The sequence below is a fragment of the Amblyraja radiata genome, chromosome 8 (assembly GCF_010909765.2).
Source record: "Amblyraja radiata isolate CabotCenter1 chromosome 8, sAmbRad1.1.pri, whole genome shotgun sequence".
NCBI classification, from domain to species: Eukaryota; Metazoa; Chordata; class Chondrichthyes; order Rajiformes; family Rajidae; genus Amblyraja; species Amblyraja radiata.
Window position 1 is genome coordinate 39,311,826 of NC_045963.1, and position 24,489 is coordinate 39,336,314.

The 24,489-nt window shown below is 41.0% G+C and overlaps 2 long non-coding RNA genes across 2 annotated transcripts in view; one reads left to right on the forward strand and one right to left on the reverse strand.

Annotated features, from left to right (window-relative positions):
- LOC116976083 overlaps window positions 1–3,411 on the reverse strand; it is a 21,303-nt gene extending 17,892 nt beyond the window's left edge. The window contains exon 1 of the long non-coding RNA XR_004412870.1: window positions 3,323–3,411. This is a non-coding gene — a long non-coding RNA (uncharacterized LOC116976083). The remainder of the gene's footprint in view (window positions 1–3,322) is intronic.
- On the forward strand, window positions 2,572–10,256 carry LOC116976082. The gene is made up of 3 exons (XR_004412869.1): window positions 2,572–3,332; window positions 9,103–9,109; window positions 10,245–10,256. It is a non-coding gene; the product is annotated as an uncharacterized LOC116976082 (long non-coding RNA).
- Window positions 10,257–24,489: the final 14,233 nt, after the last annotated feature.

Here is a 24,489-nt window from a genome sequence, read left to right on the forward strand (position 1 = left end):
GATCCCAAAGCGGCTCCAGCTCCAGCCGTGGGCAGCTCTGGAAGGGGGGGAGGGGGGGCGAGTTAGGGTTAGGGTTAGGCATTTTCCTGTCAGTGGAAGATGCCTAAAAGCCCTGTCCCACTGTACGAGTTCATTCAAGTGCTCTCCCGAGTTTAAACAAAAATCAAACTCGTGGTAAGCACGTAGAATGAACGTAGCGGGTACGTCGGAGCTCGGGCACGTCTCTTAGCGGCTCGTAACACTAACGGCAGGTACTTGGAAAACGCGGTAAGTTCGGGAAGACTCGTGAAGATTTTTCAACATGTTGAAAAATGTCCATAGAGCCCTGAGTACTTACGAGTGGCCATTACCGTAAATCTCCGAGTTCGAATCAGGGCAAACTCGGGAGAACTCTTGAATGAACTTGTACAGTGGGACAGGGCTTTTAGCCTTCCCCCAGCCTGGCACTGCCCCAGTCCCACTATGGCCGTGACCCCCCCACTCTGCACACTGGCAGTCAGTGGGGTTCAGTAAACAGGGGAACCCAGAGGAACTGTCCTCACCCATTAATTAGGCTGGTTCAGGAGCCGGACCTCTGCGGCACTCATTCAAAACACACACGCAATTATATTCATTATATTATTTTTATATAATATAATTATACATAATTATATATGATTACAGTCATATTCACGTCATACATATACATATATGGTATCATAATATATGGTTTAAAGAGACTGCAACACGGAAATAGGCTCCCGATGTGTAATACGGGCTTTGGACACTAGATGGCGCTTACCTTTCCGATCTCATTTTCTAATTAGTTTAATTAATTAATGTGCAACTTTTGGCACTGATGAGTTATGACATCCTTCTCAATTATATTTTACCTAAATCTCTGCAAAATGTCATGTAGTTCTGAGACATGGGTCACAAAAGTTGATTTCTAGACACATTTTTGACACTCGGGCCCACAGCCTAAATCTGCAGAACAGAAGAACATAAGAAAATAGGAGCAGGAGTAGGCTACTCAGCCCCTCAAGCCTGCCCCACTATTCAATATGAGCATGGCTGATCTCCCCTAGGCCTCATCCCTTCTGTGCCAGATCCCCACACCCATCAATTGCTTGGTCTTTCAAAAATGCATCTATTCCTCAGGAAATGACATAGCCTCCACAACTCTTCACAAACTCATTAACTCTGTGAGAGGTTGCTACACAACTTAGTTTTAAATGACCGAACCCTGATCTTGAAACTATTCCATTGTTTGAGACTTTTCCTTTGATACAAACACCACAATATGCCCCCTCAGCTTTGATAGGATCATCCCCCATTCTTCTAAGGCCAAAAGAATATAAGGCTAATCTTTTTTTTTGCAATTTCCAAAGCAAGAGTGCACTAAAATAATGTGATTTAACAGCCACAGCTCAGGAAAATACAAAAGAATAGACTTTGGAAGAGGTGGTATATTCTTAATACAATCATCTCCCCTTTTTTCGGCCATCAGAGTAATTGGATTTCACTTCCTTTACAAATGGATGTCAACATTTGACAACTGCCAGAACTAGACATTGGTAAGACCTATTTTGTTTCTAGGAGAAGTACAGACAAAGATAATTAATTTAAGACAGTTATTATCCATTATTAGTGTCTGTTTATGCAACAAGTTGTGGGAATTGATTACCCACACAAACAACATGTTTTTACTTTGTATGAAAAATGTTACTATGATTTATTATTACTTTTCAAACATTCAGAGGATCCTAAACCATCTTATGACTAATTAATTAAAGTGCAATCATTGTTCATTTGTAGCAAAAAATATGTACAGAGCAAGATTCTTCAAAACGCAATGAGCTGAATAACCGGAATGTTAATTTATGTTGAGTTGAGGATGAATACTGGTAACTCTCAATACAGCCACAGGATGTTCATATGTATTTGATCAGCAAAATGGGCTTTTGTTTCATATTTCTTCTGGAGAAAACTCCAGGAACCTTGTTGGACTAATATGACAGCCCAGGCTTTTGAACTACTGGAATAGACACTAGATCCATGAAACAACTCCAGGGCAATGCTGACACCTACATAAATCCTTATGTTTCATTCCAGAGTCCAGTTACAAAAGAAAGCACTGCTGTTATAAGTTTATCTACATTTAAAACATTAAATTTAATGATGCAATTGTGCCTGACGCTTTTTTCACTGAACATTTGGAAACTGATATTTGTGTGGCTGTACTTCAACATAAATGACTTGGATGTAAACGTAGATGGTTGTTTAGTCAGTTTGCAGGTGACACCAAGACAGCTGGGGTCATGGACTGTGAGGAAGGCTGTCACAGAAAACAGCAGGATATTGATCAGTTTCAGAATGGGCAGCGAAATGGCAGATGGAGTCTAATCCGAGTAAGTGTTAGGTGTTGCATTTTAGAAGATCAAATGTAAGGGGAAAATATTCAACTGATGGCATGACCCTTAACAGCATTGGTGTACAGAGGGATCTTGGGGTCCAAGTCCTGAAAGAGGCAACATGTAGATAGTGTGGTATGCTTGCTTTCATTGGGCATTGAGTATAAAAGTCAGGAAGTCGTGGTGCAGCTAGATAGGACTTTGGTTATGCTGCATTATGCCCCATTACAGGAAGATGTGAACACTTTGGAAAGGGTGCAGAGGAAGCTTACCAGGATGATGCCGAGTTTAATGGGTACTAGCTACAGGGAGGGGTTGGACAGATTTGGATTGTTATTTCTGGAACGCCGTAGATTACGGAAAGACCTGATTGAAATATATAAAATTATGAGAGGCATATATAGGGTAGATGGTAAGAAAATTTTCCCAGGATGGAAAAATCAAATACAAGAGGGTATAGCTTTAAGGTGAGAGGGGGAAAGTTTAAAGAAGATTTGTGGGGGAACGCATTTACACTGAAGGTGGTGAGTCCCTGGAACATGCTGCCGGGGTTGGTGATTGAGACAGGTATGATCCTCCTGGATTGGCATATGTTTATGGAGGGCTGTGGATTATATAAAATGGTCTTGGCATCTTGTTCAGCAGAGACATTGTAGGCTGTATGGCCTGTTCTTGTATTGTATTCTATGTTCTACATGGAATTTTCATTTTCAAAGGAACTTGCATAACCACTCCATTTCTTGTTCTTTACCTTCAAAATCCGTATTAACATGTCTATTTTGGTGGTAGTTGGGTTTTTTTTTCCTGACTCATGTCATGTGCATATAATAGGTGCTAATTTACTATAATATTGGTGCCTTACTATTGTCTTCTTAATTATAAAATACTTCTGGATGTTAGGTCACCAAATGATAGATAATATTTGTGACTCAAAGGCATGTGACTGGACATACTCCACCAAAAATGGGTTCAAACATCTCTACTGCACTTACCAGAACCTGAAGTGTCTCATCAATGTCATTATCTTTTCCCTGAGTCTGAAGAAGGGTCCCGACCCAAAATATCAGTTGCTTTTACTCGCCCTAAATGTTGCCTGACCAATCATTTATTTCTTGCTTAAGTCTCCAATATCTGCAGATTTTTGTGTCGCTGTTTAATTTTTCCCTATCTGCTTTCAGACTTTTCCCTATCTGCGTCCAACAAGAAAAGATGCCCTTTTACAATATTAGTAATGTTTACTGTGATTGTGTTGCAGATGTGTCATGACTCATTGCTATATTTTCGTAATGAAATTGCAATCTCACAAAATAGGTAGTGGCAAGGTGAGCATTCCTGCTGCTTAACTATTGCGACTGCTTGAGATAAGTCTGCTTCCCCATCACTTTTGGTATGGAAATGGTAGACCCTCCATTTCATATCAATGCAGACGAGGCAAGAATGGGCTTGTTAGAACCACAGAAGAAAATGATCACAATACAAATGATTTAAAACTCAAACACTCTGCAGTATTTTCTTTGTTAATGTGCACGCACACTTTTCACAGTTGAAAAAGAACATTGAATAGAACATTTGGGATAAGCTTACTAGTTGAAATTTGTCGAGAAGATTTTGGAAATATGTGATCTATATGTGAAATATGAAATATTTTGGTTAGGCTCGTTGAAACTGGCAGGAAATGCAGTGAAAAGGTATCTAAAGACATTTTCGTATATTTACTTTACATGTAAATATACTAAATTTGTTCTGATGCTTCTTTGCTGATATTCTTCAACATAACCATCTATCTATTATATAAAAGTCTCGCCCCATCCGTCCGGCTGGCGTCCGGATCCCTTCCTGCCTTTCGATTCGTTCCCGCCGTGCGATGTCACAATGCCCGATGCTCGCAGACGTCCAATCGCCATGCCCGACGCTCGCGGACGTCCAATCGGAACGGATCCATTTACATGTACGGCTTCCGGCCGCATTTCTTCCTTTGATTCCCTGCGACTCCGAAACCGGACGCGGAATCGCCGACGTCTTTTCCATTTCGGTAGAGATTTCACTTTTCTTTCTAGGTATCCGCTCCTCATTACATTTCGTCGTGTTTAAGTACACGTTTTTAATCAAATCCTCCCCCCCCCCCCCCAAAAATTTCAAAACTAAACTGGCTTCTCACCCACAGAAGCTTCACCAGCCCCAGCCCCTGCTGAACGTTCCATCGTGTGATGTCACAATGCCCAATGCTCACATATGTCCAATCGGAATGGATTCTTTTACATATGCCCCCCCCCCCGCGTTGCCAAGACGGACCCGACTTCGACGACTTCAAGATACGCTATTTTAAGACGGCCGGGACCCGACTTCGACGACCACGTCTCCCCTGGGGGCTACAGGCAGGGAACGGTCTTTATACACTTTTCCAACTCTGTGTGTGGGGGTGGTTAGTGGGTGTGATGCCCCCCCCCCCCCCCCCCAGTGGGGGCTACGGGTAGGGAACGGCTGCGTTGGCTAAAGGGATCAAGGGGTATGGAGTGAAGGCAGGTACATCACTCTCCCTACCCATCCCTCCCTCCCCACTCTTCCACTTCTCTCCCCCTTCCCCTCCACTCTCCCTCCCCACTCTTTCCCCTCTCTCCCCACCCCCCTTCCCTCTCTACCCCACCCCCTTCCCTCCCTCCCCCACCCCCTTCTCCCTATCCCTCTTCCATCACTCCCGCTACCCCTCTCCTCCTTCCTCCCCACTCTACCACTTCTCTCCCCCTTCCCCTCCACTCTCCCTCCCCACTCTTTCCCCTCTCTCCCCCACCCCTCTCCCTCCCTCCTCCCGATCTTCCCCATCCCCCCTCCCCCACATCTCTCTCCCCATCTCTCACCCCCTACCCCGCTCTCCTTTCCCTCCCAAATCTATCCCGTTTCCTCCTCCTCCTCTCCCCTCCCACCCCTCTTCTCACACCACACCCCCCCCCGCAAACGCCGTTGGGGAAACAGACCCAACGGGTCTGCACTTGGTCTAGTTTATTTTAAAATCACAATTTTTCATAATTATAACATTAATAATAATTGTTGCCTCGATTTTTCTTTCATATAAATAGGTATGTTGCAAAGCCTACCTGAAGCGTCTTTGAAAATCTGCCGCTGCGGGTGTGCGCGATTTTGGCGCCGTTTAGAGGGGGCGGGTTTAAAACGCGATTTTCTCTAGGCTGTTCAAATCGAAGATGTTCAGCCTAGTTAATTATTAACGAAAAATCGCTGGAAGACCCCGTCGCAAAAGCTATTATTAGGTTTAAAGGCCTTGAATAATAGTTATAGTAGTTTAAAAATCAATCTCTAAACCCGCGACCGCCAGCAACCGCAGAGTCTCATAAAGCAGACAGCTGAAGGTAGGTTGTATATTTTTACATTAAAAAGGGCTTCTAAAGATCCCTTTATACAAAGTTTAATATTGCGAGCAGCTCATTTTGGGCCCATTATATCGCGCAGTATTTTTCTGGGCATTTGGGGCACAAATCTACCGCAATGTGAACGTTCTAAACCAGCGCGTTCCACAGGGACCCACTAGAAAGCTGATTTAAATGGGCATTTATTTACAGCAATTGAACACTGAATTCCTTCCATTTGGCCTATAAATTAATGTAAATGTGATTTAAAAATCATGTTTGATTGTGAATTATTTGTGAATATTATTTGGACATTTAGGCTATTTAAAAATGTTAATCATTTATTAAGAAATGGATAGATGTTTAGATCTAGTAATTGAAGTCTGAAATTAGCTACAATTAGGTAACTAACTAATTATATGCTTTAATTTCAGGTCATCCAAGTAAGATTATTTTATATTTCTTTCAGAATGCTTCAATCTATGATAACTGAAAATTTCATTCAGTTCTCTTAATTTTTAAGAAAGTTATGGGCTTTTGACTTCACGATCACAACTTTTTTGTTATGTCCATAGAAAATCAATAGGGAACAAGATGCTCATTTCCGAGTATGAAAATGGCCATAACTTTTTAAATACTTGAGATATGAAAGTGAATTAGGTGTCAAATTAAACTTATTTTTATGCTTTATCTGATGGGATAAATTACAGACTTGATTTTTTAAATCTCAAAATTTTGTAACATTGCTAATATAAAGTGACAATTACCAAATAGCTTTAGTGTTTTGTTTTCTGTCAGAACTGCCCATCGCCAGCTATCACCTCCAGCTCTGCTGTCGTCACCTAGGCTCTCATAGGGAGGTGAGATCACACAGGGTGCCTGGAAGGGAAATGAGGCCCACCCATCTTCCCAAGGTTTGGAAAAATGTGCTGTTCATTTAAAAATGAAATAAGATATGAAATGTTGTGAAACAGATGCAGTACGCTAACAATTCTGGATCTGCACCTGGGGACAAAAAAAAAGGAAAAGGTCTTTTGTTTAAAAATTCTTAATATTTTTTCTATTCCACGTTACATTTTGATTTTCACTAAAAAAAACTGGGAACCCAGTTACAAAAGTGCATAGTCTTCAAAAAGTATTATGGGACAGTCTGGGGGCACGAAATGCATCATTAATTAAACTTATATGTAATGCAAATCTCAGGCAGGCCTTTCTGCTTACTTAGTGCATTATAACTTTTTTTATCAATTGCTACCTAATGATTGTGGCGATTAAATCATGATCACAGGAAATCAATTCATAAAAACTATTAACCTGAAGTAGAGATTACATTACCATATCTTTGACCACAGCCATCAAGTGTCAGCTATCAACTACCAAGGAAGCATACATTTCAAAAAAGTTATATATTGCTTGAGCAGTCCTAAATGACTGCATTTATCTGAAAGAAAGGAGGACAATGTGTCAGTTTAAATTTGTGTGGTTTTGTAACATATCTGAGATCTTATTGCTGATATCGCTTTACGGAGTCATATTTATTTAAACCCTTGTATTAAACACTACTAGAACCATTCCTTATTTAATCTAAACACAGTAAATGAAATTCCATTTGCCCCAGGCATATGTTGTACATGTTATGAAGCACCATTAATCATGAGGAACTCACTCCAAGTTAAATTTTATTAACAAAATTAACTTTTTTCACAAACTTACAGTTCTCAGAGTTATGAAAGTAAAGCAAATACTGGGAGAAGTAATGAAATTTGAAATAAAATTAAAAATCTGGCAATACTCGAGAAACTGAGTGTCTTGAAAAAGTAATATTCAATAGAATTGAAAATACTTGTTAAATATGGAACTGATATTAAAATCTGCATGTCATTAAACAATTAAATTGTATGGATGATCTAGTAATTGAGAAATGTTTTATCTATGTTGATACAGCAATCATTGATTGAAGAGATAATCTCTAGCATCTCCGAGCATCATGTTTACTTTCTACTTATGTTTAGACCGTGTTACTGGTGCCAAATGTCTTCCTGCGCAGTCCCTTGAGGTTGGAATTCAGGATCACTTACTTCCACTCTGTACAATCTGCAGTGGCTAATAAGTAATTGTGGGAACTGCTGACCCTCCCACATATTGGGCAGAAGGCAGCTGATGGGGCGGGTGGTTACTTAATGTGTGGAAGGGATCCCTCCAATGCCTGGATTCAAGTTTCTCAGTAACGTTGCAAATGCTTCTTCACCAGTTTGAGCTGTCATTGAACAGTTGGCCTGCATGTTGCCTTTCTTCAAAGAGGCTTTGAATGTATCCTTGAATCTTGTTCTCTTCCCACCTGATAATCTCTTCCTATGAAAGAGCCTGGAATAGTGTCAGTTTTGGGAATTTTTGTGCATATCTAAGTGATATCACCTCCCAAAGTAACTCACTGGCAGTAACTAGGACTTCAGTGCTTAAGATGTCGGCCAGTGAGATGAGATGATGTTGGTTTGTTGGGAATGTTGCTGATATTTTTCTTGTGTCTCAAGATGTCAGCTGCAGGGGTCCAGGCTTCAAAATCACGTAGGAAGGCAGGGATCCTTGCTGCCTAATTTGATATCCAAATATCCCTTTCCTTAATCGATCAAAGGTGATGTTAGTGCATTGAAGGCGATGGTGAATTTCATCACCGATATTCTCAATGAGAGGTGGCTTGTGGGAGATGGATATCAAACAAGCGCTGATTGAATGGTAAACCATTGCAACAGACCATGGAAAGCACAGACACAAAAAAGCTGGAGATTACATTCTGCAGAAACTGACTGACGGAATTGCCTTGCACCATTAATTTGTGTCCTTTGAATAAAAATAATTTCTATGATTACTGCATCCAGCCACGTTAGCCATGTTGTTTACTATCTGGATATATTATCAAGAATAAATATTGTGTGTGATTAGTGCCACTGAAAATTAGTCTGAACTATTTAAAATTATCCTGAATTTATGTAGTGTTGAAAGATCCTCCACAACTGAATCCAGCCTGGAGATATGTGACTGGTATCAAGCAGGAGGGAGTAGGGTGCACAGTCTTTGAATATTGAACTGGGGGCATTGACAAAGGAGTTGGAAGGAAGAGATATCTGCTTGAGGCCAGTTAACTTTCCAGGTGTCAAATAGAATGGCAATCAAAACATATGAACACGGAGGAAAATGCCATGTCAGGCTCCCAGGAACTGGATGAAGTGCCACAAGAAGTTTAATGATATAATATGGGCACTAAAGGTCAGCAGATACACCTTCAGTTCTCACCTATGAAATATATATCTAGCCTTGGACATTTTTCAATTCACTACACTCACATCAGCTAGAATCTCAGTCAATCAGGCCTCATGTTTAATAGTTTATCAGCACTGCCGCAGACTAATACTATATCCCAAAGAGGGCAGCCACATCATTCAAAGAGTGCACAACTGCCCCTGATACGCATATATCTTTCTCTTTGGTAGACAAGGTGTGGCACACCAGAAGACAAAATGATGCAATCAATGATCTCTGACATTGGATAATGAAAGAATAGAGCATGGTAACAATCTCCCGTTACTCAACAATAAATATGAATCTGTGAAATAATGTATATTCCAGCCAGGAAGTAGATAGTTACAGAGAATTTATTGCCGTGGTCATTGGCAATGTAAACTTTTACTCTGTTCTACAGCCAGTGAATGTTATTGGTGACAAACTTGATAATGAAGTCCAGACTGACCCCCAGCAGATCCACAGGCAATAGAGACTTTAATAGGACTTTATTTCAACTGTTGGGAAAGTTACTCCATGAACACTATGTTAAAAAGGAACTGCAGATGCTGGAAAATCGAAGGTAGACAAAAATGCTGGAGAAACTCAGCGGGTGAGGCAGCGTAGGCTTGGCGATCGCTTCGCCCAACACCTCCGCTCGGTTCGCATTAACTTACCTGATCTCCCGGTGGCTCAGCACTGCAACTCCCCTTCCCATTCCGAATCCGACCTTTCTGTCCTGGGCCTCCTCCATGTCCTGATTGAGGACCAACGTAAATTGGAGGAGCAGCACCTCATATTTAGCTTGGGCAGTTTGCACCCCAGCGGGATGAACATTGACTTCTCTAATTTCAGGTAGTCCCTGCTTTCTCCTCCCCCTTCTCAGCTCTCCCTCAGCCCACTGTCTCCACCTCTTCCTTTCTTCTTCCGCCCCCTCCCCCACCCTCACATCACATCAGTCTGAAGAAGGGTCTCGACCCGAAATGTTGCCTATTTCCTTCACTCCATGAACACCATGGCTGGTTATGGTCGTTTCCTCAGAGTCACACATGCTTTCTACTCCTCCTACCTCTGCCAGTAGTAAGTCCTGCACTGAGATTTCTCTGTTCATCATTCCAGTCTTGCTGTTCATGTTGTAATCTGGCAGCTAATGTTTGTGGAGAAAATATACCACCAGCAATAAATCTTTCAGCAGCTGCCACACCACCCCCAGTAGATTTCTGCAAGTAGAAAAAAAAACTAAAGAAAACACTGTGTACTTATACAACCATAGCAACACGTAAAATAAATTAACTAGCAACCAACTACACCTATAAGCGCTCGATTATGCCTTTAAATAGCACTAGAAATTTGGACCTTCCTGCTGTGTTCAGCTGTGTTCAGCTGTGCAAGATTAAGGGAAGACATTAATTGGAGTGTTGAGTTTCAAAATAGCAATGCTGGAGCTAGATCAACTTTGCTTACTCCATTATAACACGGTCTGACTACTTTGTATAATGCTGAGGAGAAGATGAAATAAGGGACAATATAAATCATAATTTAGATAGGTATAGATATGCAATGTTAGTCAGTTAGTGAATTTATTAAGGAAGATCAAGTTTTATCAACATAAGAATGTTTGAGGAGATAGTAATGAGGATCAATGAGGGGCCGTATTTGTTGAACTTTACATGGATTGTAGTAAAATGCATGGTAGACTGATCAAAATGCTGATGCCCCGTCTTTCTTAGTGAAGAACCATAGATTTTTGGACACCTTAAAGGTTATTGGATCAGGTAGAAATATGGGCAGTAACAATAGTGGCATTTAAGAGACTTTTAGATAAGCACATGGACATGCAGGGAATGGAGAAATATTGATTATGTGCATGCAGATAAGAGTTGGTCTTGGCATCACATGGGCACATACATTGTGGGCCGAAGGGCCTGTTCCTGTGCTATTTTGTTCTATATTCTATGTTCCGTGAAGCAACTATCAACTGGGGTCTTATTGAATGATGGAGAAGTGTCAAAGATACTAATGACTGAGCTGTTTCTAAATCTTATGCTTCGATGTTCCTTGTTTGTTATGGTCCATCTACAAATGTTTTGTGAGATAATTGTTAAGAAGCTTCAGATGACACCAGAATTAGCAATAAGTTTCATTGTGAGTGTAATATGTTGTAGTGACAGGAAGATAATTATGGGCTGACTGGTCAGGTGGACAAACAATGGAAAATGCAGCATTTGGAACATAATGCACTTGTGGTGGACGTATACTGCAAGATAAAAAGCAGTAACTGTAGGATACTGTAGCCAAATGGAGGGATTTGGGGTGGGTGTCTGATCTGTGAATGCTGCAGTGGTTGCCTGATTATTGAGTTAGAAACTTGCCTTTACAGCCAAGAGTAGATCAAGGGTTGGAAGATTGTGCTTGAACTGTACAAAACACAAGCTAGGCCACGAGTACCACAAACACCACAGGAAAGTTGCAAAAGCACTAGGGAAGGTAAGGCGTTCCCAAGGATGTAGCAAGAGATTGAGGGGGTGGGGGAAGGTGGATGGGGTGGGAAGAATGCAGGTGATCAAACCAACTGCATGGGTTAGCCACAAGTGAAGCAAAGAGAAACGTGCCTTTTTTGGGAATCTGTTCTCGTCCCAAATCTCTTTCTGAGCTAGAATTAGTGTTAGATTCAGTTATCAGGGGAATGTCTTCAACTGACATCTTCTGACATTTCCTGGATTGGCACACACACACACAACCAAGGCGTTTTAATTGCTCATCCACCTAATGCCACATGTACACATCATGAATTTAGGCATTGCATTTGCTGGCATGTGAAAATTAAACTTGCAGATGTCGTAGCAGTCATCAGATTGCTGCAGTACTAATCTTCAATTAAAGAAAATCATTGGAAATGTATCTAATTTACATTCAAATGGTTTTGAACAAGTTCATAAATATTATGATGGTGATCTCATCTTAAAGTAATGCCTTCACAATATTGCTCATTGAGATAATTCAAGATGGCAGAAAATCCAAATCACCCTGGAAGAATTGTTCTTCATTCACTGCCTTTTATTTTCATCTTTGGCACTTTGAAGAGAGAAAGCAACCTCTGCTGCCACAGACCTGCCCACCCACGTGCCATGTAGGCTGTGGGCCGAGGAGCTTTATTCTGCAGTTTCGTCACCGAAGTCACCAAACTACATGAAATGTTCACATATTGTGTAAAGAAATCATATAAATCACCCCTGAAACTCGTCATGAACAAGACTTGCACATTTTTATTAAATTAGAGAAAAAACAAACATTTCGGGTAATGTTTAGTCCAATCAAAGCACGTTTAACATTGAGTTGTCTGCCAGTTGGCCAATCACGCGCTTTGCTTCAGGCTAGCACACAAAATGGCTGAGGGGGCTTCACTGATGCCTGTTTTACTGGAGATTCCGATTTGTTGTTCTGTGGAATAAATGTCGTGGAAAGTTGCAGCAGGGTAATTGTATTTAGTGAGAAAAGCATTAAAAAGGCTGAAGAACGTGCTGCTAAGTGGATGGAAGTGCAAGAAAGCCTTGAAAGCAAAGTCGCTGCCGAGGTGCTGGAACACAAAGATTAAGAGCCAGGAATCAACTCTAACTGAAAGGTAAGATCTAAAGTCTGAATTTATGAAAATCTATCTGTATGGACTTTAATTAATTTAATTGCACCCTTTTATAATGTGAATAAATTCATTCATTCACTTACTTCATTCATGAAGTTGAGGGCCTAAACTATATGTTTCCATAACACAGTCAATTAAACATTGTCACTAATGCCAGCATGTTGTAGAGTAATAAGTCTTTAACAGCTAATCTCGGAACTGCCTGCGATAACTTTCCGGGAAAAAGTGCTCCGATCGCGGGGCCTAGGTAATCGCGGTATAGTGAAGCCGCGGTCTCAATTAATAAGCGGCCGATTCGCGAACGCGGAGCCGCGGATGGCGGGGCGGGGGCTGTACATAGTGCCGTCTGTAGCGGCCGTTTTCAGGCACCGACAACGGGAGAAAAACTGAGGGATATCGATCGCACTTTATAGGCTTCCATTGCAGTGCGAAATGGTCAGAAATGGTTAATGTTTCTGTAGAAATGAATTGGTGATATGTGAACTTGAACTAGTTTTTCTATGGTAGTAAGCTGTTGTTATTCTCATTAACATTCTTCTTGGTTTCTTGGTCCTCCAAAATATTCCAAATGGAATTTAAACTGGTGGAATTTTATTAAGATTAATTAACATTATTTATTAACAATTATTAATTAATTTATTAATTATTATTAATTAACAAAATTTATTAACTTTAAGAAGAGGTTGAAATTTTATGAATTGACGTCCATGCAGACTTAATGACTATGAGATTTTTTTTCTGTAGCCTCTTGAAATAACTTATCAATTGTAGTAAATTACAGTGTAAGTCTCATTGACATTAAATAGAGGTTGACACTTTATGAATTGAAGTCCATGCAGACCTAGGTACTATGAGATGTTTCTTTCTCTAGGTATTCTGCACCCTCTGCTCCTGCACTTGAACTTGAAGTCCTATCTATGGCAGTAAATTACAATGTCAGTCTCATTGACATTAAGAAGAGATTGACATTTTATGAATTGAAGTCCATGCAGACCTAAGTAATATGAGATTTTTTTAATTGCAGCTTCTGCCCGTCCACTCTTCAGAGCCTGTCCACACAAAATATGATTACATTCATATTTACAGGTTACACATATATATATATATATAATAATATATAGTTTAAATGTACTGCAACACGGAAATAGGCTGCCCATGATGTAATACGGGCATTGGCCACTAGATGGCGCTTATTTCCCCGATCTAATTTTCTAATTAGTTTAATTAATTAATGTGCAACGTTTGGCAATGACGAGTTATGACATCCTTCTCAATTATATTTCATCTAAATCTGTGGAAAATTTCATGTAGTTTGATGACTTGGGTCACGAAAACTGATTTCTAGACACATTTTTGATGCTCGGCCCACAGCCTAATGTGGCATCCATGGCAGGGAACCTTATTTGAACAATCCTTTGTGTGAGGAGCCATGTTGCACTGACCTCCATCTGAAATGAGGATAAAGCCAAACCAGTGAGTCAAAATACTTTGGACCACTTTCTTTCCAGATTTTGAGCTGGAATGGGATCTCACCAAGATAGATCTGGTCTGAGTGTGATGGTGGAAATGGGACATCGCAAATCAACAAGAAGGTAGACATAAAAGGCTAGAGTAACTCAATGGGACAGGCAGCATCTCTGTCTGCCTGTCCCGCAGAATTACTCCAGCTTTCTGTGTCTATCTTCGATTTAAACCAGCATCTGCAGTTCCTTCTTACACAAACTAAATCAACAACCTGCTTCCAAAATCATCCAGTTTTTCATTTCCATTAATTTAATAATCAGGTAATTTGGCATGTCCCAGAGACACTTACCAATTACTACAGATGAGACAATAGAAAGCATCCTATCAATATGCATCACATCTTGGTATCACAACTGCGTTGCCCATGGCATGAAGCTGCAGAGGGTCCTGGATGTAACTCAGTCCATCTCGGAAAACAGCCTCCCCACAAAGATTCCATCTACACCACACTGTGTCAGGAAAGCAGCCAACATTATGTAGGACTGCTCACACTCCAATCATTCTTTATTCTTCCCCCTTCGGTCCAGCAGAAGACATAAAAGCTTGAAAGCACGTGCTACCAGATTCAAGAACAGCTTCTTCCTCATTGTTATCGGACTATTGAGTAGATCTCTCATATGCTAAGGATGTATTCCTGATCTTCCAAACTACCTCGTTGCATCCCAAGCATTTTATTTATCTGCACTTCCTCTGTAGCTGCAGCACTATCTAGTACACTCTTATTAGTTTTCTCTTTTGCAGTGCCTGATGTACACGTGTGTGGTAAGATTTGCCTGTACAGTTTCTCATTGCATCTTGGTACACATGACAATAATAAACTAATACCAATGGCACTACCAATGATCAGTCATTGTGTTTCACCCTGTACAAAGGCAAGATATAATCCCATAGTGTCCAAAGACACTTTGGACCTTCCTTTGCACCAGGACCTTTGCATCTTCTGCAAGAAACTCGAGTAATCAAGCAACACATCACAATACGCATCGATCATCAGCCCTCTACATTCAGCCAGGCCTGCTTCTCTCCACAACTGTTTTCTCCAGTCTACTTGTAAAGACCACTGGGGTCAAGTTAAGTATTTGACCATTGCAATTTCCATCAATTCCCACAACTCCAAGTCCTGTTCCGAACCACATTTGTGAGGCAGGATCATTTCACAATGAGAAAGACTGAGTAAGTATTTTAATTGTTTGCTTCAACACCCAGCCAGCATTGCTGCAGAACTATTCAGTTCATCTGATTCTAATGTATGAGCAATAAATCTGTTCAGCAGCAAAGGCACCATCATCTGGATCCTGTCAAACAGATGGGAGCATCACAATAAATGCCAGATTCCACTGTTTCTTCCAGGCACTTACAGATCCCAAGATAATACTGAGGGCGGAAAAGTATTTTTATTAATGACATTACAAAGGGAAAGGGTCAGTTGTAAGAAATATATCATTTTTCAAGCCTGCCTAATCTAAAACCATAAAACACAGAAATGATTTCCATGTAAGGAAAGTGTGTTACTGGGAGCTTGTTATGATGCTGCAATTTTTAACCATTGCTTTTTTCTTCAGCCATTATCTTGGAATGAAAGACAGAAACCAAAGTTTCTAAAGGCATGTCTGGCTTATGCTTTCAAGGCTTAGCAGCGGAAAAATAACGTTCATCTGGTTTTCTTCCATAGGTTCGCATTTTCATGGTGGCAATTAATTCTCCTAAGAAGTTAATGAGGGTAACACACATGCACTGTGAAATAATGACACCACTTGAAAATAGTATGTGCAGGCAAAAGGGGAAACAGACATTTAAAATGTAAAACTTTGTATTCCATTCTGTTTTCACTGATGATCTCATGCAGCTACAGCTGTATTTCTGAAATCTAGTTTTGTGCTTTTGAAAGTTTGCATTCTGCCTTTCATTCCGAGATAATAGTTGATGATAAGGCAATTATTAAACAATTTGCAGCATGACAACAAACCCCCAGTAACATATTTTCCTTACATGGAACTAATTTCTGGGATTTAGGTTAGCCGGTCTAGAAATATGATATGTTACTCACACTGACCTCATGCCTTTAGTATGATCATTAACAAAAGTACTTTTCTGTCCTCAGTATTATCTTGGTTTAAAATCAGGGCAAGAGGAAGATAGTCGACCAATATACTTAGTGGAATGGAAGAATGTACAAGCCTTGACAGTGAGCAACATTAATGGGCCTGTCCCAATTAGGCGATTACAGGCGACTGCTGCAAATTTTCAACATGTTCGTCAATGATACACTGACTCACATTGGGGGAGCGTAATACAAAATCTAGCTGGTCTGCAATGGTTTGCTCAACAATACATTTTTATATCAGGCTTAGGTTTAGGTTTATTATTGTCACATGTGCCGAGGTACTGAGAAAAGCTTTGTATTGCATGTTATCTGGTCACATCAGATAATACTACACATAAATACAATCAAACCAAACTCAAATACAGCAGGTAGAGTGAAGGAAAAGATCCTGTGTGCAGCATATATAGGTCTCAGCATTGTCTTGCAATTGTTGCAGCTGCAATATATGGCCTAGTGAGCAGGCCTAGTGATTCTCCTGACCCAATGCAGAAGTGGATGTTAGTGGCTACACTAAATAGTTCTGCAACTAAGATGCCAATACAAATTTGCTGTGCCTTGTACAGAAACATTGAGCTTGGGGTAATAGCATATTACGATCATCTCAGGTAGACAAAAATGCTGGAGGAACTCATCGGGTGAGGCAGCATCTATGGAGCGAAGGAAATAGGCAATGTTTCGGGTCGAAACCCTTTCGACACGAAACGTTGCCTATTTCCTTCGCTCCATCTATGCTGCCTCACCCGCTGAGTTTCTCCAGCATTTTTGTCGAAGGGTTTCGACCCAAAACGTTGCCTATTTCCTTCACTCCATAGATGCTGCCTCACCCGCCGAGTTTCTCCAGCATTTCTGTTGAAGGGTTTCGACCCGAAACGTTACCTATTTCCTTCACTCCATAGATGCTGCTGCACCCGCTGAGTTTCTCCAGCATTTTTGTCTATATTCGCTTTTCCAGCATCTGCAGTTCCTTCTTAAACATTATGATCTCATCTCTCATTGGGGTCTCTTCAGTTTTAGGTTTAGAGATATAGTGTGGAAACTGGTCCTTTGGCCCACCAAGTCCACACCGGCCAGCGATCGCATCCAAACTCTGTACAGACAACACCCGTGGCCAGGATCAAACCCGGGTTTCTTACGTTGTAAGGCAGCAACTCTACCCCTGCGCCAGTGTGCCACCCTCTCTTATTCAGAACTCCATTTGTTCAAAATGCACATAAAGAATTGCTGACTTTGTCCATTGGTTTGATTTATATAAAATATTGATCAAGGTGTATAAAATCATGAGAGGAATAGGTTGGGTAAATGCCCCAGAGTAGGGGAATTGAGGACCAGAGGGCGTTTAAGGAGAAGGGGAAAAATTTAATAGGAATCTGAGGGGTAACTTTTTCACTCAAAGGGTGATGGGTGTATGGAAAGAGCTGCCAGAGGAGGTAGTTGAGGCAGGGACTATCCCATTGTTTAAGAAACAGTTAGACAGGTACATGGATAGGACGGTTTGGAGGGATTATGGTCTAAACGCAGGCCGGTGGGACTAGTGTAGCTGGGACATGTTGGCCGGAGTGGGCAAGTTGGAACGAAGGGCTTGTTTCCACACTGTATACGCTAACTCTATGACTCTTTGAAAGATATCTGCTGGTTTCAAGGTTTGCTGGGTAGAGGTAGATAGATATTAGAGCAGTGATGATGATGTGTCCAAGTATAGGCATTATTCCTTCTCATCAATCCCCTATTAGATTAGTTTTTTTGCTTTGATACCCTCTGAAAGGCAAAAGCACTTTGTGTCCTGGATATTCCCCTCCCCCACCCCTCCCTCCCTCCCATTCCCACAGATGTTACTCCTCTCCTGCAGTTGCGGGGCCATTGGATTTTCCTATTTCGGAGCAATTGGCTCCTTCTGTGTGGCAAGAGTCCCGTAGGGCGCCCATCCTATATAACTAATGATCCCTGATCCAAGTTAATGATTTATGAGGTTGGAGCATTGGCCACAAACTGCTCCAACTCTTCTACACTGGAGAAACTATCCTGACAGGAAACATGATGTTTTCATCAAAGAGTTCGACTTTTTATGCCTTCCGTCATCACTCAAAATCTCAGCTCGCTTTGAAAATTCTGCTTACATTCTTGTGACCACTGTTACATATATCAAAACAGATGAGTTTGTGATTGGAGATGGAACTTTCAAAACACTGCAACATTTTTCTGTATTTATCTCGTTGCTATGTAATCTTGTGTTCTAGCAGTCAGATGTTAATAGATGTATCTTCATTCATACTGAATTCATGTGATATGGGACAATTTGCAGTTAATTGGCTAACTTCTGATCTTGAAAGAACCCCGAGATAAGTAGAAACTTTTGGAAAAATCCAACAACTCATGTTGTATTAGTTTAGAGACATGGAAACAGGCCCTTCCACCTACCAAGTCCACGCCGACCAGATCCCCACACACACTGGATGTGGAGAGGAGGATAGGACATCCATTAGTGGGAGAGTCTAGACTAAAGGCCATAGCCTCAGAATTAAAAGACTCTCTTTTAGGAAGGAGATGAGGAGAAATGTATTTAGTCAGAGGGTGGTGAATCTGTGGTATTCTTTGCCACAGAAGGCTGTAGATGCTAAGTCAGTGGATATTTTTCTAAGGCAGAGATAGATAGATTCTTGATTAGTACAGGTGTCAGAGGTTATGGGGAGAAAGCAGGAGAATGGTGTTAGGAGGGAGAGAAAGATCAGCCATGATTGAATGGCAGAGTGGACGATGGGCCGAATGGCCTAATTCTACTCCGATTCCTTATGACCTTCTGTCTAGCACTATCCTACACATACTAGGGACAATTTACAATTTTACCAAAGCCAATTAACCTACAAACCTGGTTAATTGTTTGGGAGGAAACCAGAGCACCTGGAGAAAACACACACAGGTCATTGGGTGAATGTACAAACTCCATACAGCTAGCACATTAGTCAGGATCGATCCCAGGTCTCTGGCTATGTAAGGCAGCAACTCTACCGCTGCACCACTGTGCCGCCCCACTTGTGGGTCAGGCACTGCTAACTTGGGAAGAGCTTCAAGCATTTTCTGTGTTTATTTTAGATTTTCAGCATCCTCAGTTGAGTAATTTGCTTTTATGTGAAAGGAATGTAAAGATCTGGATTGATCAAGTGGCAATATAAATACGTTTATTATCTGACACCATAACCCTTGGTTTGTAACAGTTTGAAAAAGACAAGAATATCTCCTGGTCAGTCTCAAAGGTGCAACATTGTGCAGTGTACGATTCCAGATCACATTCTTTTTCGTGAGCTTGTATTCCATTAACGTCTCTGTAAAGTTGTTGTCTGGAATTACTTTTAAAGCCAATTAAGGCTTGCTTCATGATGTATCATCTTAAGCTCATTCCACACTGAAAGTTGATTTATCTTCTTTTTCCGCACTTCGATTTTAAACTGTGCTTCAGTTCATCCTGGGTTGACATCTCTGGCCTGATGCACTGCCATTCATATGCAACAACACTTATCATCCCTTTTGCAGAACTGTTGAAAGAATTTTGTTTTTGGAAATGGTCTGCCGCGGGAGAAAAAAAATCAAAAGCTCACGGATAAATTGCTGGAATCTGTTTTTTATTAGATCTGCTCGGCTTTGCAAATCAGGGTCAAATTTCCCAGTTGAAATGGTCCCAGCTGGGATCTATTAACCACAGTCTTGAGCCACAAACAGCTTGATGCTGCTAATTGATAGCCAGATGATATTCTGCAATCAAGTACACCGATAGATAAACCCATCTGACATAACTTTAAAGCAGTAAAGGTGAACAAAGTGATCCAAACTGGAAAAGGAAAATGTCAGCCCACCATCTGGGTGGCAAGAATGTTTGAACATACAGTGAGTACATTAATAACAAAACACTGATGAAACGGGTTGAAATATACTGTTCCCTAAAATGGCTTTTATTCAGCAATTCCTTCAGAGGCAATATTCACTCCCATCATAAGCAAGCGGACACAAATGTCCAAACGTTGGAGCAACAGATATTTTGAAAGGTTGTTTCTACATCTATACACGGTTGGAGGTAAACTCTCAACAGACATAAAAATAAATAGTTGTTGCAGAATGTCATTTAGCTTTGGCTACAGGAATGCTGCTTTCCAGGCCAGCAATCTAGTAAAGGCTAATAATCCAGATTTTTTTATGCTGACCCATATAGACCTTCCTCAAGATTAGATCAGGTTGACAAACTGAAAACCAGTTGCATACTTATTTATGTGCAATTGAGTTATTGTTGTCACCTGTATTTTGTACCTGGTAGCCGGCTGAACTGAGGCACATCTCGAGCGGCTAAACCTCTAACAGATTCTGGAGCCAGATCCATAATATATACAAGATGAATACATTTCACCATTAGGTAATCTGTAACATATGTGATCATTCTTTGGTACACATAATCATGCGAGCAACACAATAAAACTGCTGTCAGTGTAACTGGTGGTGCGTGCCTAATCCAGGTACACAGTTAAATATATATGACAGACAGTTGTACAGAGCTGTGGACTAGAAAAAAAAGCTCTTGTTTGTGTGCCTGTGCTGTTCTGTTTAGTGGAAACAGATGGGTGAAAATGGCTTTAGGCCAGTGGTAAAAATACTGGAGATGAGAAATCATTGCGGCTTTACAGAGATCGTCGGGTTTAGAACTGAATGTATGCAAGCTGACGCAAGTGCTTTTTGTTAAAATACTACATGTTGTGACAATAGACTTTGGCAGCACAGTGGTGCAGCTAGTAGCTGCTATCTCACAGCGCCAGAGACCCAGGTTCAATCCTGACCTCGGGTGCTGTCTGTGTGGAGTGTGCAAGTTCTCCCTGCGACCGCGAGGGTTTCCTCCGGGTGCTCCAGTTTCCTCCCACATCCCAAAGACGTACAGGTTTTAGGTTAATTGGCCCCTGTATATTGCCCCTGGTGTGTAAAGAGTGGATGAGAAAGTGGGATAACATAGAACTAGTGTGAATGAGGACTCGGTGGGCCAAAGTGCCTATTTCCATCTTGCAGCTTTAAACTGCTTATTTTTAACTACTTGTTAACTTGCATAATTTTCATATTCTAGTTCAGTTGTCTAATTATGAAATGGGTAAGTTAATCATTAGCTGATTAGTTTATTATTGTCACGTATACCGAGGTACAGTGAAAAGCTTTTTTTGTTGCGTGCTATCCAGTCAGCAAAAAGACAATACATGATTACAATCATCTCTCAGGTCAGCATTCAGCACCATCATCCCCTCTAAACTCTTCACTGTGCTCCAGGATCTGGGCCGCAGTCTCCCTCTTTGCAATTGGACCTTTCTCTTCTAGATCAGCACCACAGTGTATAGATACATGATAAAGGGAATAAAGCTTAGTGCAAATACATTTCAGCTATACAGTACGCAAAAATGCTAATCCAGAGATAAAATTCAACTTCAGGGTTGTTGCCACTGAATTGTTGTGGGATGGCATCTGCAGTTGTAAATCACACTTGAAACAGGCCTGTACTGTTATCCAAAAGTAAGACATTGGAGATGCTGAGAATCTGAACTAAAACAAAGAAAATGCTGGGACTGCTCAGCAGCTCAAGTGAAACAGCAATCAATTATCTCTTCTGAGAACTTTCACCAGACAATACAAAGCTGGGTGGAAGTGTGAACAATGAGGGAATTACAGCAAGGGCATCATTACAATATTAACAGACTAATTAAATGGTTTAGAACAGGAACAATGGAATGTAACATGGAAAAACATGAAGGTCTCCACTGTGCTCGGAAAAATATGAGCGAACCAGGGAGTCACAGAAAGAGTGGTCTCTGTGGGAATCGGAAAGGGTGGGATTGGACAGGAAAGCGTGACTGGTGGGATCTTCACCCAGTGGGCAGTAAACCTTTGGAATTCTTTAGCCAAAAGGGTCACGGAGGTTCGGTCACTCAGCATGTTCACAACAAATATCAATAGATTTCAGTTTAGTTTATTGTCATATGTACCGAGGTACAGTGAAAAGCTTTTTGTTGCATGCTATCCAGTATATGATTACAATCGATCCATTTACAATGTATAGATACATGATAAGGTAATTAAGTTTAGTGCAATGTAAAGCCAGCAAAATCCGGTCAAGGATAATCCGAGGGACATCAATGAGGTAGATTGTAGTTCAGCACTGCTCTCTGGTTGTGGTAGGATGATTCGGTTGCCTGATAACAGCTGGGAAGAAACTGTTCTTGAATCTGCTGGTGTGCGATCTTGAGACATAAGATTAGGAAAATGCCATTATAATAATCGGATTGAGCAGATTTATGAAAGGAAAATTATATTTGACGAGCATACTGGAGTTTATGAGGATGTGACTCATAAAGTTGATAAAGGGAACTAGAGAATATGTACTTGGATTTTCAGGTTTTTGATGAAGTTCCACAGATTGGTCAACAAGGTTAGAGAACATGTGTTGATGATAATGCATTGACATGATTATTGGACAGAATGAAAAGCGTGCAAATAAATGGACAATTTTCATGTTGGCAGGCCGAGGGGTCCAGGAGTGACATTTCCAAGTTTTCTGATGATACAAAACTAGTGGAATTGTAAGTGGGGAGTAGGATGCAAGGAAGCTTAATGGAGATATAGCTAAGATAAGTGAGTAGGCCAGGATATGGCAGATGGACTATACAGTAATGTGGAAAAATGTGAAGTTATCCACCTTGGTGCACAAAGCAGAAAAGGAGGGTGAGAGACTGAGTAATGTTGATGTACAAAGGAAGCAAAATGTCTTTGTGCACAAGTTACTGAAAGTCATTGTAGAAATCGTGGAGTCATACAGAAAGGAAACGGGTCCTTTGACCTATTGACCCTTATACTAATGCCCCTGTGATTCACATAACATTTAAATATCTATTGATTTTGATTTTGAATATACTCAGCGACTAAGCCTCCACAGCATTCATCAATGAATTCATCAATGAAGAGAGCAGGATGAAAGTCCAGTTGGTAATGAAAACTTTCTAAATATTCCAATCAGCAACACTGTATATTGTGATACTATCAAAGCTTTGCTGATGAGTTAGGCCATACAGGAGGGAAATCAAGAAGCAATTTTTCATACAAATGCCGGTAGAAGTGTGGAGGTTTGTGTCCCAAAACAGTGCAGATGTAGTGGCAATTGAAATGTTGATGACCAATATCCATCCACTCCTCCACCTGGCTCCATCTGCCCACCAACCCCTTGTCATGTACCTGACTCCACCTTCCCTTCTGCCCCACCCCACCTAGTACTGCCATATCCTGGCAGTTTCCTCTTCTCTCCTGGTCCTGATGCAGGGTTTCAACCCAAAAGGTCAACCCAAGGCCAGCAAGAGTGCAAATTCACAACTTCTTGCTTAGCTGGAGTCATAGACAGCCACTCAACAGGTCTGGCAGGGCCTGCACACTATCACCACCTACAAAGCAAATCCGGGTTGCATGAGTGGCAACAAATCATCACTTTTATGCACATTTTGAAAGGAGGACAATGACACACCTACTACATGAGCCCCCGCCGTCCTTGGTATCCCAGTGATCTCAGTCTCTTCGGCCAATGTCAGAGCATCCTTTGCGTGAATCCAAGCAAAGTGCTGTGCCCACCGACATACAATGCCGAGTACTAAACACATGCGTAGACCAACCGGTTAGAGTATTCAAGGACATCTTCAACCTCTTGCTTCTGTGGTCTGAGGTTGTTACCTGCTTCAAAAGAACACCTACTCTACTGAAGTCCAAGAAGAGCATGATGACCTGCTTCAATGACTACTATCGATTTGCCATTACCTTCATGAAATAGTTTGAGAGGCTAGTTATGGTGCGAGCCAACTCCTGCTCCTGCGTTAAGCGAAATGATTTCCACCATTCTCAATGTTTATGGATTTGTGGCTGTTTGCAGTTGTTTTTATTTATCTAAGTCAAATCGAGAATGTTTGTCAGTATAAATGCAAACCCTATCTTTGCCCTAATAGTAATATTTTGTAAGTTGGTTATTTCATTGAATCGCCTTAAAGACACTTTTGCTTAAACAAGCAAATCTATGCACAATTTATTAAGCTGATATAATTTGGATTTATTATGAGTATTATTTTGGCCAAGGACTGCAATTAAGTTCTGAATACACGTGTTGCTACTAACGCACGCCTATGTGAGAATATGTTCATGTTA